The following is a 21788-nucleotide window of genomic DNA, read 5'->3' as shown; positions in this document are numbered from 1 at the left end:
CTCCCTTCCTTCCTTTTTCTTTTTCTTTTTCTTCCTTTTTCTCCTCTTCTTTCCTTCCTCCCTCTCTTTCTTTTTCCCTTTCTTCCTTCCTTCCTTCCTTTCTTCTTTTCTTACTCAGAATAATCCATGCTCCTGCTTTTTCAGACAGAAGAATGCTTATCTGCAGCACAGCCACACTGTCTACCCATTTGGATGTTGGATGGCATACATTTAGTACATGTGCTGCTTCCACCAGTATCAGGCACTGCTGAGTTTGTGTAGAAGGGCAGCAACTCCACCTAACAAATGTAACTTTAACAACAGTAAAACAGCCTAATAGCTTTGCATGCCAGGGGGCTAATGTGGCGGGCCATTTACTGCTGCACTAAATAGCCCCGGTTTGATTCTCATTGCCAAGTGTCGAACTGAGAATTGCAAGGCAAGAGTAGCTCCTAATTCATTAGATAAAGGGGGTCATTGCTCATAGGGCTAGAGAAACTGTAGAAGGATAAGGAATTGAATAAAGCATTCACCTTTCAAACCAAGGCTACCTGTGGTCTGGGACAGCAGAGTCACTGAAACACGAGAGCTCTGTTCCTGGCTCTCATATGCCAATGTAACTTTGGGTAAGTTTGCTTTATTTTGCAGCATTCACCTGGAAAAAAGCTAGAAGGGCGGAGGCGGGGTGTGTGTGGAATCTCAACTGAAGCTATTATTTATTATTTGTAAATCACTCCGATACCCTTGGAACAAAAGCAACACCTTAAGAACAGAGTATGATTAGCCTTGACTATAAAATAAATCACTATTGAGATGACTCTGACAGCTATTCTGCCTCATGTGCCCTGGAAAAGTTGCTGTGGACAGTTGTGACCTTGCTAATAGGCTGGGCAGGAAAGAGACTGCTAGAAAAGGGAGACCAAAATTCTTGTTAGCATTGTTATATCTCATAATATTGTCTTTCTTTTATTCCTTTTTGTTTTTCTTTCAGGCAGTTATGAAGAGTTCTAAGTTCAAACTGCCCTGAATAGTCAAGGTAAGGTTATATGGACGAAATAATTCCCTTATCTTGTTTTTTTATTAGAAAAAAAATCAAAAATTTCAAATGAGATCTCTAAAATGGGACATCTTTATTTCCTGAACATTAGCTCTAAAACAACCGATTTCTCTAATTCCTGCCATCAGTCAGATTGGCCTTGAATTACCTCCCAATAGGCCTCCCATGTGCTTCTAGATGAGAGTGTGTAATGGGGGATCTGTTAATTAACTAGAAGCAAAGTTGCTCGGTGGGGATCAAACACTGGATACGTCCTAAAACTCCCACAGAGAAGATGAAATGCAGCGCAAACTTTAAAGACTTCCCGTCATTAGCTGAGACCTTGCTGCTCCTGGCCCAGACCCCTCCTGTTTCAGAGAACAATGAGGACAATGATGGCAGAAATGAAATAGTGCAGCCAGGGACAAAGGAACTAGCTATTTACCCGCAGAAAAAGAAAGAAAAGGGGGAGGGGGAGAAAAAGGGAGAACTTTCTTTTTCTGTGGTTCTTGTCTACTTTTAATTAATTTATGACTACCAGGGACTCGCACAGAGAGCACACCCAAACACACTGTACCAGAGCACAGTGTTAATATATGTAACATCTACTATTTACTCCCAGGAAAAGTGCACCCACTGTGGAGAAAGGGACGCTGAGGAAGGAGAGAGAGAACAGGATGGAATCAATGAAAAAGGACAAATTGTTGGACTGAATTTTCACTCTTAGGATCAGGGTTCAAATCGGAAGATTACAAAAACAAAAGAAAACAAAGCAATACTTTCCCAGGAGTAATAAATCCATTTAGATCAGCTCTCAATCACAGTAAAATACAGGAATTGTGCTTTAAAAGAGAACTCATGTTTTGTAATTTTCAGAGGCCTCCTGATAATGACCATATAACTATACAAATATATTTTATCAATAGCAAAACCAGTCATGTTGACTTGTTGTACTCTCCCATTGCTTGACAAGATATAAATAGAAAAAAATATATACTGAAAATTGAGCAAACTATTGAGTAACAAAACCTGACTACTAAAGAACCTCATCTTCATTTTATATTCTGTATTTTTGCAAAATTCAAATCAGGAGCCTTTCCTTATACCTAAAGTGCAAGAATTCAACAGGATTAAGAGAACGAATAGAACACCAATAAGGGTCACAGAGAAGAAGGAAGCCTTGGCTCTCTCTGCTTCAGATTGAAGCTCTTACTTTAAGATGGACCAGTAGGATAAAGGGAGCCATTATTTACAGGGGCTGGTTGCTCTGCTCTCTGTCTTCAAATTTTAGTTGAAATGGCCACACTAGAATTATTTTCTTTTTAAAGCTCAGTGACAAGATTTACACCTCTGTTTTCAAATCACATGTTTAGAACAATCAGTGGAAACTCCTCAAATGGATGAAACAAGAAAATCCCCCAGGACTGTTTTGTGACTGCTTCCCTTACTTCTCACTTTTTTAATAAAAAGGGTTTAGAATTAATAAGCTCAACTACAAACTCAAGTCTAGGGAAAAAAATTCTTAATTATATAGTTCAACCAACTGAAAATACTATATAATCAAAAGGCAATGTATATTAGAGCTTTATGTTAGCTGTACATTATAACCAGTGTGTGTGTGTATATATATGTGTGTGCATATATGTGTGTGTGTGTGTGTGTGTGTATAAACTCCACCGTGAAATGGAAGACACGTTGTCAATTAAGACTCTTACCTACTGTTTTCACTAGGTAAACCCGTAAAGAATAAAGATTCCCAGTACATTTTACAATTGGCATGACTAGGCCATTTACCAGTGGTAATATGGCAGAGTAGCAGAACAGCATGACAGATTAGGAATGAAAGAGCCTAAAGCGATATTTCTAACATCTAACAACTAATTGTGTTCTTAGGAAATATTATTTATTCTTTTGGTATTGGTTTCCATGAGGATAATAATTCTCATTACTCCATAAGGTTATTTTAAGTGCTGAATGATATAACACATATCAAAGTTTCCAAAAACCATCAATTTACTTGCAGTCTGACTGTCCTCTGTGGTCTTAGAACAACACTGGGTCAAAAATACAAGATATCTAAAACACAAGGTATTTAGGACCTAGAAATCTACAATAGGATTACAAATTTTGCTGGGATTTCATAATCCTCTTCAAAGTTTTTGAACAAGTTTAGAAATCAATTTAGGAATAATCACTTTCTATAATCCATCCTAGTTAACTTTATATTGCCTTTCATTCACCTAGTATTTTTTTTGCTATTAACCATATCTTATAAGTGAGATTACTTTATTTCTCCAAAGATAGCAATGACTTACTTAACTTCCATTTCATTCAACAATTCTCATCTTTCTATCCATGCAATACTCTATTTATGCAATAATCTCTAAAATTCTTAATATCTTTTTCTAATCTTTCTGTTATTATAATAATTTGAGGATAATTTTAGAAACATTCTTCACATTTAACAAGAGTTCTATAGGTGGTTATTAAAATCAAAATAACAACAATAGGACAGGACCACACATTATCGATAAAACATATAAGACCCATATCTTAACACAATGAGAAATTGACTAATACTTAATATTTTTAGGATTTAAGTAACTAAAAGTATAAATCTTACTAAAAGAGTGAAGAATCCTGACTATTACGATTATAATTGCTAGAGAAGTGCCCTAGGACAAAAGGCAGGACAAATATCACTAATTTCTGATGCTAAGACTGACTTGATAAGAGGAATCCTCTTGATTTAATTATTTTTTGGCCAGCAATAATACCAGGCTTTAGTGGCCCCTGCAATAGCTTTGGGAAGTATCTAAATACCACTGTCTTGTGTTACATTTGACCTATATAGTATTAACATCTTTTTAAGAAGTTTTTTTCAGTATTTAGAAACTGTGAGAAGCCATATTTCTGACACATTTCAAAACTTAAAAGACCTGGAAATGCTATGTCCACCCTTGCACATGTCAGCAATCTATCGGTACTGAATGGAAGCTGCCCAAGTGATAAAAACACATACTGTTGGGTTCATCACAGTCCTCACCAGTTCTTTCTGGCTCCTGTAGTTTTTGACACTTGAGATCTTAGAGTAGACTTTAGGGAACTGGAGGAGTAAATTATTCAGAAGATTTTTCTGAGAACATAGATTTTATAGTTGTTCCTCTAAGCCTTATTATGAAAGACCAAAATGTGAAAATCGGTAGAAAAATACAAGATAATAGTCACACAAAAGAAATTAGTAAATGAATGACATTTAAAATAAATGCAAAGAAAATGGGATAAGGATTTTAAAAATTGTATAGAATATTCTAACATAGGTGAATTACAATGAAAATACATAAAATACACCAATTTCAATCAAAAATAAAAATTATAAAATTTAAAAATTTTTTTAAGAAGTTTTGTATACAGTTATAAAGACAAAACAAACATGACGAAAATATACAAAAGGTATATTTTTTTGTATACAGTTATAAAGACAAAACAAACATGATGAAAATATACAAAAGGTATGTCACAAAAAAGATTAATATCATAAAATTATGTTACGAGAATACAGGCACAAATTATAGAACTAAAGAATCGAAGAATAGTGAAAATACAATAAAGAGAAAAAGTTAAATTTAAGTTGTCAAAGCAAAATCCAATTTTTTTGTTTTGTTTGTTTGTTTGTTTGTATTCCCATTGCGTAAGCTGACTTTAATTTTAGGTAGCTGTGAACAGGGACCCAAACCCCCACAAAGTAATTCTTCTACACCTGAATTTTCTTGAAGGAATTACCTAATTGGTATGGCTTGAGAGTTCTCTGAATTTGAGATATTAAAAATAAGAAAACAGTAGATGGAACTATCAACCATGCTATTTGATTCCATTTGGACATAGGTATAGCCAGCACGAGGAAGGCCCATATGTATATTTGGCATTAAATAACTGATAGATTTTTAAAATATATCCCTAGAAAGAACAAACTGGAGAATATAAGTAATCTTTTCGAATATGTTCAATTATGAACAGATCAAAGATTAGAACTTGTATCACAATTTCTATTTAGGAAAATATTACTCAAAAGAATAAAGAGAAGATACAGTTTGCTTTCCAAACTATCAAGGACAATCTTTAGGGAAACTTTGTTTGTTTCACAGGCTCTTGATTCATATCCAATTTTGGCTGTCCAAATCTAAACATGGAATCTGAGGCCAACTTCCTCACACTTCCTATTGTGCTAGGGCTGTTTCCACCTACTGTCATATAATGCATGCTCAGGAAACTTAAGATAATTTTAGTATCAGTCTAAGGGGCCATGCCAGAGGACCTACAATATTTGACTGCATAATTAGGCATTATTTTTACAAAATAATGATAATGCAATAATTTTTTTCCCTGTGTCACAAGAATATAAAGGCTTCCTTGTACTTGGATTCCTGAATCATTGATATTTAGCATATAAGTGATACCAATTTTTAAAAATTTCTAATCACTACAATATAGAGCTTTCTAAAATACGTCACATATTTACCTGTCATCTTAAAGACAGAAAATTAAAGGTAAACTTTTTGATAGCTTAGAGTTATAATAAAAAATATCACAATTATACTTTGAAGAATTATCGAGGTTTATACAGTTGTTAAATACTACATCAGTCAGTGATGCTCAGCAGGGGTTGATTTTGTCCCTCCAGAGATTTTCATTAAAGCTGAAGACAATTTTGTTTGTGTCATTTCTGGGGGAAGTAGGAGAGGTGCTACTGGCATCGAGTGGATAGAAGCCAAGATCAATGCTAAACATCCTAAAATGAGCAGAAAATCTCCTTCCAAGCCATATCATCTCCCCAAAAGAATTATCTAGCCCCAATGTCAACGGTGCTGAAGAAACACTACACTACACTAAATGAGATCAATCTAATATGACTGTGGTACTTAGACTAATTTTTTAAATTAATTTATTTATTTTTATGGTGACATTGGTTAACATAGACTAATTTTTATGTTTTGGTTTTGCCTTATGTTTGTTTCCTCGCCTATACTGTCTCACTCTGTGAGGGCTTAGAATGGTCCTTCATTATTCTGATTTGCTATATTATTCTGCTATAGGCTTGGAAAACATTTTTTTTCAAGCTTACTACTATATAACCAAATAGCTCATGAAAGAAGGCTTTAGAGTTATCTTATGAATAAAACTTGGCAGTTCAGAGGCATAGATTAGTGAGATAATTTTAAATTTTCTAAGCTCATTTTTTATTCATATCCTAATTACTAGAAATCAGCAGACTTTGAACGTGTGAAGTATTGATGTGGTTTATTCGAAACTAAAGAACCAACAAATAAATAAAAAACACATAAAACAAAATAACAACAGAAACCCTGTATTAATTTGTATTCTACTAATATAAGATTGATAATATCTTGGGAAAAAGTAAGCTAAAATGTGCCTTCTGCCCTGAGTAATAGAATTATTACAGCCAAGTGAATCTGATTGTTTATCTTTTACAGAAATATCCTTAATTACAGGTGTTTAATTTTTTATATATTTAATTATAATGAGATTCAAGCTTGTGATTTTATACACTAATGATGCATAATTTTCATCTATATCTGTTTCAATAGTCAAATTTAGTTATTTAAGGTATTCAAGAGTAATACAATTGAATTTTTAAAATAAGGTTACTTATCAGACTTTTCTTTAGTCAACAATTATGAAACTGTAACTAATAGATGGCTTAACATCCATTGATCCATTCTGAGAGTAATAAAGAAGTAACTGTAATCAGATGATAGGACTTGTGGCTTTCTCCTCATCCTCTGTGGTCTATACTTTGTGCTAAGGAGCACCACCTGGTATTATAACCCAATACGTTACTCGATTGGAGTACACATAAAATTCATTAACTTAATAATAAAAGCGTTACCATCTGTAAATTTGAGAAATGAAGATAAAATTTAGAATTTCCATAGAAAACTATTTAAAACTCCAGGTTGTTGCAAGCTAGCAGGGAAGAAATTGGGCCAGGAGCATAGAGACCTCAGTTCTGATCACTGCAGCTGCCATCACCTCAGTGAGTCTTTGCCTGATTTATGTACACAGGGATGTTTGGTTATGGTCTCTTTATCTTCTAATTAGAAGAATCTGAAAGGCAGTAGTGGAAAGAAAAGGAGGAATATAAGCAAGAGACAGTATTGAGTAAGTTTGCAAAGCAGTCGATTGGCAATAGGAGACATTTACCAGATATCGTTTCTTGTTTGAAAGTTTTCAGCCTTTAATAGTAAGGACTCTAAGCCTGTATTTTTGTAATTATTCAGGTAGAGTGCCATGAGGGCATTAAAGCAGGTGAAAGTAATAAACACATTGGGGAGTTCAGTGAAAGGTCAACCTCTGCCAAAAAAAAAAGGTCAGTATCTACAACTCAGAAATATATCGCAGATCTGGAATGCTCAGTGAGTCCTCTAATAGCTTAAAACAGTGCATCACTTGGGAAAAGGATCAAGGAATTTTGCCAAAGTCTCTTAATCATTAGAGGTGCAAATGTCTACTGGAAATGAGACCGCTGCCAAAAATTGTTTATTTTCTGCAGAAATTGGTGCAATAACTCCAGAGAGTAACTCCTAATGGCTTATGTATATTCTGAATTTAGCATGTTATTAGGTCTGAATAAATGTTTTAATTTCAGGCCTCCACTGGAAGTCAGGGAAGCTGAATCACTTCAGTGGTAGCCCTAGGGAAGAGGGGAGGGAGAGCATCTGCTAACCCTTTCCTGAGATAAAGTTCTCCAGAGCTGCCCTGGGTCCTGCCTATCCAAGGTTTTGGGCACTGTGATACTTCAATATCTTACAATTAAAAAAAAAAAATTAGCTATGTTCACATGATGTGGAAACAAATGAATCTTAATTGATTAACTGAACTTTAATTGGCTACTATGAAAGTCATTGATAAAGCAAGGTTAACTCATGTAAGTAGAATACTAGATTATAAAAATAAACACCCTAACAATTACAAGTCCAAGTTTATTTTGTAATTTCCTTCAAACTAATATAAAATTTGAATAATTTAAACTAAATCTGGAATCTTTCTTAGACTTTTTTAAAAAAAGCAAACCAACAATTAAGAAAAAAGTAACAATAATTAAATATTTGAAATAACCAAATTGTACTTTTTGAAACATAAATAATGTAATTAAAACGCAATTACTATCTCATTTAATTACCTAGTTCATATGTAAAAATCTTGTCTACACAGCTAGCTTACAAAAGTCATTTTGAGGTAAGTATGCTTGATATTTTCAATAAATTCTCCATAGCACCAAGCATGGATGATGATCATCTAATAAGTTAAAAATAAATCAATGTGAAATTAATCTTTTAAGTAAATTTATAATTCTTCATATTTTATTAAAAGAATCACTTCAAATTCTAATGGTTACCAGAGTAGGTCAAAAATAACTCCATCCTAATTGTCATTTAGGATAATGAAGTCAGCGCAGCCATATATTTTTAAATAAAACATATGGAAGAACCCCATGTGTTTAAAATGAAGGAAAGTTTCCCTTTTCTTCCTTTTTCTTTTCTTCTTTACCTCCCTCTCTGTGCGTCCCTTCTTTTGGTACAGAGCTGTCATATACACACATGGATTTACTACTGAAAACAGTGGCAGCTTTTGAGACTGTGAAGAAAAATGACCAGGGTAGGGAAAAGAATGCAATGGCCAGCACAGCCTCCAGGGATCCCTGAAGCTCCCTCTTCATGGCCCAGAGAGGACCCGGTTGGGCAATAATAACTAAGAAGCAAAACAATGCTCCCTGTGTTGACTACCTCAGCTGAAGAGAAATAACTCTCCCTGTAATCCAAGGTGCCAGGAATAAAGACAAGTGGAAACTATCCATTTTCTTGTTAGACTTCTTCTCAGATAACAGAGAATTAAGTATTATTAATAGCCACGACACCAACACAATATTTTTGAGGAGACAACATAGTTAGTTACTGGAAGAAGAGATTACAGATGAGGAATAAAATATACAACCTCCCCTCCTACGATAGCCAGGAGAGAGGCAGAGGGAGGCGGGAAGGAAGAGATTGAAGAAAGAGAAAAGGAAGAGTAAGGCAAAAATAAAAGATGCATCTGTAGGGAGCTACGCTCTTTGCTAGGCACTTTACAGAGCGCTCTTAGTGTTGGGAGGTGACGCATTATGCTACAGGAATGCTGGTGCCTGAGCTCTCAAATTCTACTTTCTTTTTTTGTCCTCTTAGATCCTACATATCTCACATTGCCCAAATCCTGAATCTAGCCTTAGCTACAATAGAACCTTAATTCCCATGTGTACATGCCATGTTAAACTGCACGCTAAAGCAAGACCTCTGCCTATTTCTAACATGCAACGCCAGAATAAAAAAGCTTAATCACATAAAACTGCCTCTCTCCAGTGTTGTTTTATTTACCAGTTGTTCATTAGTGTGTGGGCCACAGGAGTTAACAAAGGTTTGACAAATAAATGGATTTGTCTTTTATTTACAATCAATTGTTTATATATTAACTATAATATAAACACTGAATTTTGGTCAGGGTGAGAGGAAAAGGTAGCAACCTTCAGAATACCGACATAATCATTATTCAATATTGCATTACAATTGCTGTTCAGAAGAGGTTCTGAGTGGAATAAATATGGAACGTGAATTACTGCACTCCACTAAAAGAGAGAATCCTACCAAATAATAACTGCACTAATTGGTTAAACTATTTATAAATACTTGGAGTATAGCTGCTTTGGCACTAGCTCATTTAAACAACAATTTTTTAAAAAGATATAGTTTTCAAATTTAATGCTAAATTTTTTTAGAGACAAAAGTAGAACCTAAGGCCACAAAAATGTTAAACTTTATCCTTGGCAAAATATTTAAGGTTTCACATTGTTACCCCAGACTGTATGTTCTGATTTTTTTTTTCAGACTTGAGTCCTGATCTGGTGTGCTTCATTTTTATAGGACTTTGAAACTAGAAATCGCCAGCATGGGGAGAGACTATTAAAGGCAGAGGTGTCTCCTATAAGCACAACATGTGAGCAGGTAATATTGTCTGGATTAGCAGCTTTACAACCTAACTAAACCCTGGAGCTACAATTATCTGGTTGCATTAAACTGAAATCACCTGAAAAACTTCACACTGAACAAGCCCTTGGAAATGTCTAATCTGCCAGTTTACACTCAGAAGAGAAAGTGAGATTCAGTGGTTAAAGACAAGAAAACAAAGTTTTCTAGTAGGAAAAGTCTCATCTTTCAGCCAATATATGGTTCTAAATGTCTAAAGACATTTCTGCAATTTATTTATGCGTCATTTTTAAAACTTTTATTTGAAAAGGAGATTTAACTTTACCATCCCGTTTCAAGCCAATTTCCAAGTATATATGTTTGAGGAGGGTACAGAAGACATAAAGAATAAAATCGCATGGCCACAGAGGGAATACGCAGCTCCAGATATGAGGCCTTATGCTAATTTTAGCAAAAATGGATGTATCTTTTTATATCCATTAAGTTATGGCACTATATAAAGAGATCCTTAAATGTGACATACTGAAATTGTATTTACTGCTTGACTATTCATTTTTTAAAATAAAAACTCCAAGTAGTGGTTGCATTCATATTAAACTGTCTCAGAAATTCCTTTTAGTTCACATAAAGTGTTTTCTTTTTCTTTAATTTGCCCGATATAGCCAAATCATAAGGCTAAAATTAGATTTCTGATTTTAGTATGAGATCATGATTATTTAATGGCAGGTCAAAGAAGCTGATGTTAGGTTCCAAACTGGGGGTCTCACTACTGTGTCTGCTGTGATATCTCACTTGCCACTCTGTGCTTCCTGTTCTTCACCTGTCAATATTGATACTAAAAATTCATTCTGTCAGGTTGCAACATAGTCTGTAAAACTGTATTTCCCAAAAGAACAACCAGTTTTCTAAACAAAAATATATGGTGATTCGGCTATGCTATATCTGGAAGTCAAATGTCAAGATTTCCAGATGATAAAATTAAAACCTTAAAATGATCAAGTGTTTAATTTCTTTATATTTTACTGTTTTATTGGCCAAGTTTCTATTGAGGTAATAAGTTATACGTCCTCTCCACCTCTAATAAAATTAAGTAGAAAAAGAATTTCACTTTCCATCCCAACCAATGTCCAACTATGCATTGCAATACTAGATTTAGTGGGGTGATCACTTTGCAAGTTATGTGGATCTCTGATCACTATGCTATACAACTGAAACTGGTATATTATTGTATGCCAACTATAATTGAAAAAACTCACTGATTTGTGCAATGTAAATACAAGGAACTAATTGTCTATTATATTTCAATAAAGATGAAAAAATCAAAAGAGAAAGAGAGAGAGAGCGCGCACTTGGGGCAGCAGAAAAAAAAATAAAGATTGGCAGCTGAATTTCATTCCAGAAATCCTTACCCTTGGTGGCAAGTAGAGGAAATTCAGATGTAAAATGAAGTGATTCCACCAAGTAGTTGTTACTATTGAACAACATTTATAGTGACTGTATTGCTTTCCATACAGCCATTCTATTTCTCAATGAAAATTAACATGCAATATAAATTTTCAAGTTGAGATACTTATTACTACCCAGATTTTTCTTAATGGAATGATTTAAAAACAATATATAATTGAAGTAGTCACTGAGAATAGGTTACTAAATCTCTTTTCTATGGCTAGAGTTTCACTTAAGTGTAATGGTTTATGTGTGGTGCCACGAAATACAATGATTGATTAGATGTACTCTGAATTTCCTCCCTCGATTTTTATAAATCTATATCAGCAGAGAATGCCTAAGCATACCTGGACATTACTGGAAAGACCTTAAGGTTCATAGTCAAGATTTCCCTTATTTATAACTAAGCCATACTATTTTGCAATTAAACTGTAACATTGGTATATATCAATACATCTAAAACAACAAGATATTTCATATTATTTAAATGAATGTAGATTTGGGCACAACTTAAAGTAATTTCAATATAGACAGATTTTAAATACATGAGTGGCTTTGCCTGACTTGATTACAAAGCCTCATTGTTCCTATTTTATGATTTAAAGTTTCTTTCCATGAAAATTTAAAACACAGAATACTTTTTCAAAATAAGAACAAAATCCAGGACAATTAAAAATAATCTAGGTCTCGTCAGTGGCCTTGGTTATGGCAGGAGAGTCTCTTAAATCAGAACCAAGGTTCACATTCAGAGATTATCTAAAATAAAACTCAATGAAAAATAAAAGCCTTTCTCTATTTTCATTATTGCTGCACAAAGCACTCTGTGGATCAAAGCATCATTTCTAGTTTCCAGCATTCAAATGACCAAAGGTGCCTCTGGAGAAGACACTGGGAAAAAATGTTCTTCTAGCTCAGTCTCAATGGAATATTCAAGCTCGTTAGGCTGCCATTCAAAAGCTATGCAGTTAAGATCTACAGCATGCAGGTCTGGCAAAACAGCAAAGTTACCATTTGTAGGATATCAATATTCTGGATTTCCCTTCAATTTATGTTTCTAAAATACAGTAAGTATTGAATGATTCATGAAAATGTATCAGCTACTAAAATTTCTGACTGTCATTAAAGCCATTGGAAATAAAGTAAGTTTTCTTACTATATTTAGTTTCAATTTTTTATTGAATTTAGACACTTGGAAACAGGAAAAAAAAATAATATTAAGAAGACCAGAGGGTTTGTTAAAATCATTTGTCACTATCCAGCAATATGAACCAAAATAACTAATGATTGTCGACTGCAAATTTTTCTTTGGGCCAGTCAGCTGGCCATCAAAAGTTATTTTGTCTATTTTATAAAATTATGTGAAGAACTTCAAAGATTTGCTCAAAAAAAATAAATTTCATAAAGATGGGAGGAGTATTAATGCAATTTGAAATCCTTAAACTGAACTAATTGATTTGGAACTATATAGTGGTTAGAAGCTATTTTTCGAAATAGGAATGGAGAAAAATGTTTAACCTGGTTATGGCTATAAATACTGTGCCTCTTTCAAATTAAATCAATTTTCTTGATGAAACTAATTTCTTGCCTGAAAAGTATTAAAATAATTTCGTTATAAAGGTTTTGCTACAGTTCTGCTCATTCTCCACTGAAGCAAACAGTTCAATGTATGTGTCATGACATGAAAACTGTTTTTACAAAAATGAGGGTGTTTTGAAAACACTGGAAGTTATGAAATAGACTAATGTGAATGACCTGTTTTCAACTTTCTATACCAACCTGATCTTTATTCCCAATGAGCTATACAAATATAGTTTGTTTCCTCTTCTGTCTATACAGTAATAATGGAAGAAAACTAAAACTGCAATGAGGTATCATCCATTTTCTACCCATCTGATATAATTTTAAAAGAAGATCATACCCTAACAGTTAGAAGGAAAAGAGCCTCACATATAGGTAGAGTGTAAATTTGCATACTTTCTGAGGGCATTTTGCAATGTGTGTGAAAATTCTAAGTGTGTGTGATTTTTAGCTCAGCAGTTCCACTTCTGGTAATTTATCCTATCTAAATATTAAGTGTGCTAACATATATGCATTAAAAAATAGTCATTTGTAGCATCATTTGTCAAAGTAAATAATGGAAAACCCTAATGTCCATCAACAGGGAGTTAAGATTATGACACCACTTAAAGAGGGAAAAAGGTGTCTTTATATATAGCAAGAAGATATAAAACAAACCGTTAGAGTAGCTATCTCCGAGAAAATGAGATTGTGGAGGCTTTTGCTTTTTCCTTTATAATTCCATTACTTTGAATTACTTTGAATTTTTTTTATAAGTTTTTCTTTTACACTCAGAAAAAAAGCAACAAATATTTAAGAAAATATATGTATAGCCCTGTGAACTTGGAACTCTATGCTCATTTACTTTCATACCATAAAACATAAATTATTTAGATAAATAACATGATTTACTAGAGACGTGATATAAAGGTTTTAACAACTAAAGCTATATTTCTCTATTTCAGCTTATATTCTCAAATATTTCTGTTGTTTCATAATTTTTATATAAAATGTATTTATGTGAATATTATGAACATACATAATATTACAATTTAAGACAGTAACAGTAATTTCTATCTTATATTTGTTTCAACTGTAACAATATAAGAAACGTTCAATAATGCTTTTTTGTAATTCAAAGAGAAAAAGAATTAACATTAAAGCTATTGTTCCAAAGGACTACAAATTATTTTTTATTATTTTAACTTGTCCTGTATTTGTGAAATTTAATTTTTTATTTTCTGCTCCTTCCTTTCATACAATCAATCCATGTAAGTGTTACTCTTTATATATTTTTTGGATATAACATTTAAATAAAGTCATTCTGAAAACCCTAAGTTGCCTCATAGACTAGCAGTATTGTAGAATGATTTAACTGATTAACCACTTATCAAAAGAGCAACAGATTTTTCATTAACTATACATACGGTTATTAAAGTCTTTTAAATGATATCTGTAGTTATTAATATAACTATATATACTGAAAGTCTCTTTACACAACCCCAGAGAGTAAAGTTTCTGTATTAATCTAATAATAGTTTCTCCAACTAACTATACTCAGAGCTTCGACCTGACTACAAATATTCTTAATTTTGAAATAGCCAAAAATAACAACCACGGTTCTCCCTAGATAGAATCTATGTATCTCTCATGTAATGGTGCTGAAGTTAATCTGAGCTCGAGCCATTTAATTTATCAATTTGCAAACTTATCAAGGTGATCACTTATCATGTCAGGAAAACTTAAATTCTGAATGTAGGCAACTGGCATAAAATTTGGTGGTTTTATACCAAGTCATTGTCTTCCATATTTGGAAAGGAAAGGAGAGGAAGAAAGTTTCCCCGACTAGCTTGTTGTATTAAACTTCTCTAATCTTGAGTCTCTGTGGTTGTTCATATAATTTAGAGTAGATCTGGCTGGAAAACCTTAAACAAAGTCTAAGAGTGATCTGCTACATCCTGAACAAAGATGGCTTCCTATGCGTCAATCTAAGACACTTGGGGAGTGATGGACTCTAGAGATACACATAAAGCAGATGGAGGCAACTTTGTACTCTGCTGGCTTCCTTTGCCTTTATTTTTATACTCCTGCTGGCCTTCTCTCAGCCCTACCTAATTACTATGCTCCCTCTCATTACCCCAGGGCCTATGCACAGCTGTGCAAGTTTCAGTGCCTGGAACATTCTTTCCCACAACTCTTTGAGTAGGCAAGATAGAAGAGATAGGTTAAACATTTGGGTGCTGGAGCAGAACCCTAGGTTGGAATTGTCTCAGTGCTTAGTTTCCTTCTGCAAACTGGGGTGATAACAGTGCCAACCTGCCACAATTTTAGAGAGGATTAGATAAATGGACACAGGTAAAATACCTATTGATCACTAAGTGATCAATAGCGTTAGCTATTACCATTACTATTATCATTTATATTATTCACCCAGTTATGTCTAACCCATGTTACAGGGCTGCCTTCTCTAAATGTCCTGATTAGGTCAAATCCTCTCATTAGAGGGCTCATCAATGTTTACTCTTCTTTTGTAGCATTCATTACAGTTACAATCTTACATTGCTTTGTGCAATTGTTTAAATAGCACTAATTTTTCTCATCACTAGACTCCGAGCTCCATGATAGTTAAGAACGTGATCTGTGTTTTGGGAGTTTTATGGTTTTGTTTTGATTTTTTGCTTTCTCTTTACCACTATAACCCCAACACCTAGAATAAGTGCCTAATGAGTAATAGGATTCCAATAAATATTAGTTAATGCATTAGGTAATGAACACAGAAACTAGAAAATAGAAAATAATTTTTAAAAGAAAAAAACAAACGCAACACACTTAAAGAATTTACAAACAAGACAACTTGACTTGCCTGACATTGAGCTGGAGAAGCTAATTCGATCTGCCTAAAACTTGATCTTAGATTTTGCTCTACATCCTGGATACCTTAACACAAATAGGCAGGTAGGGTAACACGCTTTTTTCATTAAAATTTGAGTTGAAGCCTTAACCAACTTGGCATTGTGGAGGAAGGACTGTGAGTGTATATACATACCTGCACATATGTGTATATTATATGGCCCTCATGATGTAAAACTTAGCTAATTTTTAACAAGATTTGAAACCCAAACAGCAAAAACAACAAATCTGACTAAGCAATAATGTAAATGAAAGAGATATAACACAGATAGAATACAACGCACTTAAAGAAAAGATCTATGTGAATACAAAACTCAAATTTAATAAATAAGAAGGTAAATAAGGAGACAAAAAAATTCTTAGTGAGAGAAGAAAATATTCATTTTAGATATTTTTGTCTTAACCTGTAGAAAACTCTACATTCAACTTATCTAAAAAAAAAAAAATGGCTTCAGTGTAAAATTGTATAAGCATTAACTATTTTGTGTTTATTAGCTCACCTGTCAAATACTAACATCATTGGATAGTATCAAGCGACCACTTCAGATTTGAGCCAACTTCAGTCTCTGGCCATGAAATCTATGCCTTCGGTATTACACAACTGGTGCACATGCATTTAAATGTTTGGTTTTAGTCTGTTGAACCTTAGATTTTAATATTTTCTCGTAAAATGTCTACTTGGGTGCTACATTTCCTTGACTATTAAAAAATTGCTTATTTCAACTTCTTTGGATATTATTTTTCCCAATGATTTTCTCAAATTATTTATAGATACTGATGTTTTTAGAGTGTTTGAAATAAAATATTTTATGACAGTCACATTGGTCATTGTCAGTCATATAAAATTCAATGTTTCGAATTAAAAAAAAAAGCTCAAGGAAATTAAAATAATAATTCCACACCAATGATTATCAACCTAGCATCATACCACCTGAGTGAAACTGCAAGAGACTAGGAGCCAGAAATACATTCTCATGTTATCAACTTTCTTTTTTTAATTCTGAAATTTTGGCTCTTTTTGCCTCAGTTCCTCCATAATATAAACACTGACGTGTTGGCAGCTAATCAAGTAATGATTGGAAAGTGCGTAAAGCTTAAATATTCTTGGAAGAGAAGTAGTGTACAGGTGCAAAGTAAGAGAAATTTTTTAAATGTTTCCACAAATTGAGAAAAAAAAAAAACACTAAATTCTTCTTGAGCCATGTTTACACAAGGATTAAGTATTCCAATACTGCTATAATTATAGGCAAATGGACTTGCCTAGGGTTGATCCATCTTACTTATTCATTATTGTATACCCCCAGTACTTCTAAAAAGCTTTGAGACAGCTTATAATGGAATACAAAGTAAAAAGACAGTAGGTAAACGGGGATTCATGAAACAGTCATAGAAAAAAAACTAAGAGAAGCTCTAGCAATTGGGAACAAAAAACTACAAGGTTTCCACCAATCATTTTCAAAAGAAAAATATGATGGCCTATAAAGATCACTTCAAAAAAAATAATAATCAAAAGCACGTCTGTTCCTCAAGAAAAGAGAACTATACCAGCCCTCAACTACATGAGTGATTTATTTTTGGAGATGTCACAGGGGGGCATTCATTCGTACAAAAAAATATTTACCGTGTGTTTCCTATGTGCCAGACACCGTACTGGGAGGTAGTGACACCAGGAGGTGAAAAAAAGGCCTTGTCTCTGCTTGGAATCTATAGTTGAAGAAGGGGGATGAGCATTAATCAACCAATCACAGAAAGATGAGTATGTAAGTTCAAACTGAGATAGTTCTGGTGGAAGGGAGTATAATATGAGGGTGCATAATAAGGAACCACATCTAGACTGCAGATTGAGGGAAGGCTCCTTAAAGAAGTTAGGCTAGAAAGGAAATCTGTTCAATGACTAAGAGTTCACTCAGAAAAGGGTGAGTTTGATTAAAAACATTCTAGAGAGAGAGTTGGGGTGGAGGAAGAGTTTATGCTAAGGCCTAGTAGGGGCAAGAAATAGTTGGGTGCTTTTGAGGTCTAGGAGGAAAGATCAGAGTGGTTAAAGCACAGAGTTCTGTAAGACAAGGCTGAGGAAGTTCTACTGGAGCCAGAGAAGCAGAGCCTCGATGTCATCTTAAGTCTTTACTTTCTCATATTGTCTCTTAAAGTTTCAAGTTTGGGAGATGTCTCTCTGGGGCTTATTGTTCAAAATGAAGCTTTACTGAATTTGTCAGAAAATAAATGATTGAGAAGGAAATGTGTTGATCCTCCCTTTTGAGGGGAGGAGAAATGGCAGGAACAGAATTTTTTGAAAGCACATTTTGAGGGACTCAAATGAGAGGCTCATAGAGGAGAGCTTGACTCTGGCATGTGGTGATTTGCCTTTGGAGAGAAAGTTTTTACAGTGGCATTTCCAAACACAGGCTCAGAGGGCCAGTGTTTCTGAAGTAAATAGATTGTAGCCTTCAGGGAGCTGGGGCACAAAAAGTAGGAGCCCACTGCTTTGTTTTACTTGAAGAAATAAATAGAAAGTTCCTTTCTTTTCTTCTATTTTCTCTTCTTTAGCCTTGCGAGAGGCTACATTCTCACCCTCTCTCCTTCATGGTCATCTTTTAACTGTAGCTTCTTTGTTTTACATACACATTCTTTCTCTCTCTCTCGCTCTCTCTGTCTCTCTCTCTCTCTCTCTCTGTCTCTCTCTCTCTCTCTCTTTCTCTCTCTCTCAACAGTGCCTTTCTTTCTAGCTTATTTATGTTTTTTCAGAATATTTTGTTCCAGGTGACTACATGATAGGATCTTTTCATCAAAATGATTGAAGAAAGGTGGTGCCCAGAGGAAAGCTTAGAAATCACACAATAGTAATCATTCGTGAAGCTGGTGGTTAGAAACATGTTCCATCAGTAGAAAAGATGCCAAAGACTGGCTGCATGGCTGTATCAGTCCATCATGCCCATGCCATTGATCATGTCTCTGGACTGACAATAATATTTATCCCAAAGCAATAATTTCACACTTGCCCATCATGTTACCCCACATAGAATAGTGCTTAGTAAAAGCTGAGTCTTGAATAAAACATTTTCTATGATCTGGGGAGGGGAGAATGAATACAAAGAGATCTTTCATAGGCTTGTAGTTGCCCTACAAACCAAATTCCCTTTCATTTGAGCATTCTCCTATGCAATCATAGGTTCTAGCCTTTGATTTGTAAGGTTGATAAAATTTTTCCCATTCAACTGAGAGTAAGTATTGACAAACAATATTCATTTTATATATCCATAGAGAAATGAGATCAAAACAGAAATACAGGTACGTAAATCGAGCTCCCCCCAAATCGTACCTGTTTTAGACCTTTCAGGGACAGGTTTCAGTGTTGTTTCTTTTTTCTAATCTTACATCTAATCAGACAGCAGCCTGTAACTTTACTCATCATTACATATGGCCTATTGACAGTTGATAACAACTTTACTCATCATTACATATGGCCATTTACAGTTGACAGCTGTCAACTAGGCAAGTTCACATACGTTGCTTCACAATCACATGGCATCACAAAGAATGGGATGAGATAGCAGGCCAACATGCCCTCGATCAGCCTAGAATGAACCATTGCAGCTGGAAACCACCTCAGTGAAATAAAACAGATCCACACTTGTGCAGTTAACCTCAGCATCTCACCATTAAAAAATAACCACCACATTCAAATTAAATGGTTTTTATTTCACTCAGTACTCTGAGAGCACTTTTGTTCTGTACTTACTTCTGACACCAGTGTGTTTCTTCCCTTTCTATTCAAGTTGATTTCCTACAGAAGAAAGGGAAATGGTGTTGTGATATTTAGACCACAAGGAAACCCTGCTCCTTAAGATAGAGAAGTAGGCATATCTCCGCTTTGAACACAACCAAGCACTGCCTTTAAATTCAGTGAACGAAAGATCACAAGAGTTAGGAAACAACAGTGAAATCACAAAGATATAATAGTTCAGAAATCTGTCTGAACTGCCTATTTTCAAAACTACCTCTAGTTTGAAGTACAGTAAAAAAAAGTTGCTGCCAGTTCTACGAATTGAAAATTGAAAGTCTGTGATAGTAAATATGTAAAAATTTATGAGGAGCATCATTCTCAACATAATTTGTTCACCTAGCACATTTAACATCATAGGCATTTATGCCTACCTATTCCAAGTAGGTCTTATGGAAAGGATTTTAGCCAAGACATAAATCACCTGCAGCCAGTGATTTCTAACCTTTATTACCCCAGCAAGAGATAGAGAACTTTTGAGACACAGCCTAAACATGTCAAAAGGTTGGTTTTTCATTAATACCAGCAGGAGTAGAAAATGACACTGCAGTTGTCCTTGGAACAGAGAAGCTGACAGATTTGCTGAAAGGTTCAGCCATTGTAGGATTTTGTTAAAAATCTAAAGGCAGCAGCATTTCTCTTTGAAGTTCTGAAACATCTTGGAGTTCAAAAAGCTCAACAAAGAATAACATGGACAATTGGGTTTTTCAAAACTCTATTTTAATTTAGCTTTTAAAGCATTATGCCTGGTCATTTTGGGTGTCAATTCACTTGAAGGTACAAAGTAAGATCATTAAGAATTATCACTGAAGGTACCTAAACAGAGTTCCAATTCATAGGATGTATGCCAAGGTCTAATAAATTGAATTTAAACACCCTACTTTTTCCCCTGGGCATTCCCAATAATTTTAATTGAAAGGCACGTAACAGAGGCAAGCCCACAATTCTGAGTATTGTATATCGGCTCTAACACTGAAGATCTCTTCCATTCGGGATATGAAAAATCAAATTCCTGATCACTTATCCTTTATAATTCCCATAGTTTTTCCTAGTTAAACTTAACATAAGTATTATAGTAGAGATCAACATCCAGGGCTAACTTTCCTAGAGTTGGCAGCTACATTATTCTGTATTGGAATACTCAAGAGAGAACTGTAACGTTTGAGTGGCATCAACAGGCTGAATGAGTCAGCTGAGACTGACATAAAAACTTACTTCTACTAAGATTTATATAATTAAACATACTGTACTTCAAGATAAATAACAAGTCTTAGCTACTATTCTTATAAACCTGGCATTTAAGAAATTAACTTGGTTATCTTATTTTTTTAGGGAGCTGATAAAATTTTAATGTGTTGTCTAATTAACTGCCAAAAGCATGCTAATATTGAACAATGATAGTCTCAAAATATGTCAGAGATGTGACTTAACAATGGCAGGAAGTTCTATCCCATCACTCGATAATTAGATGAACTTCTTGAATTCAAAAAAAATAAATACTTTCTACATTTAATAAAATATATTAAAATAGCTACCACTTATTTCCTTGCCTCTTCTGGTCTGAGAGTCTATGTCATACCATATACCTAAATTTGAGTGAAAGTTCCAGTCTTCTTTAAGAGACATCTCTGTCCTTACTAGACTGAGATTGTCAAATAGTCAGAAAAAGTATTTATAAGTCATATATCCTATCATAGCCCAGTATACTTCAACACTGTAAATCCAGTTATCCAAAAAAAAAAAGTATTGCTAAAAAAAGGGCAGATTTTTATTTATTTTACAAACTTAAGTTTACTTTTCGTTTTTCTTTCTACAAATCTCAATCATTTTTACCTTTGCCAACATTACAAAATGAACAAATCTCAGCAGTGAGGAAAGAGGGGAAAGAAAATATCTCCTATGTGTTCTCAATCCCTAGAAAATACTCATTTATCTCATTTCATAGAAGAAAAAAAATGGCTATGACAAACATTGCAATTCTATCAGTTCTATGGAAAATTAGGAAGACAATGAAACAAGTTAATTTCCTAAATGCCAGGCTTATAAG

At 34.1% G+C, this 21788-nt stretch overlaps 1 protein-coding gene across 6 annotated transcripts in view; it reads right to left on the bottom strand.

Moving 5' to 3' along the window:
- SOX5 (SRY-box transcription factor 5) overlaps positions 1–21788 on the bottom strand; it is a 907668-nt gene that overhangs the window by 620117 nt on the left and 265763 nt on the right. For 2 of the 6 annotated variants that reach the window (XM_039882492.1, XM_039882494.1), the window contains one exon: positions 19700–19744. The exons of the other annotated variants lie outside the window; for them this stretch is intronic. The gene's annotated coding sequence lies outside the window, so the exon portion shown is untranslated. The remainder of the gene's footprint in view (positions 1–19699; positions 19745–21788) is intronic. 6 annotated transcript variants of the gene reach the window in all.

Source organism: Pteropus medius, unplaced genomic scaffold (assembly GCF_902729225.1).
Source record: "Pteropus medius unplaced genomic scaffold, Ma_sr-lr_union100, whole genome shotgun sequence".
Classification (NCBI taxonomy): domain Eukaryota; kingdom Metazoa; phylum Chordata; class Mammalia; order Chiroptera; family Pteropodidae; genus Pteropus; species Pteropus medius.
Note: the sequence above shows the minus strand (reverse complement) of the source record. Positions and strands in the feature narration are given on the sequence as shown.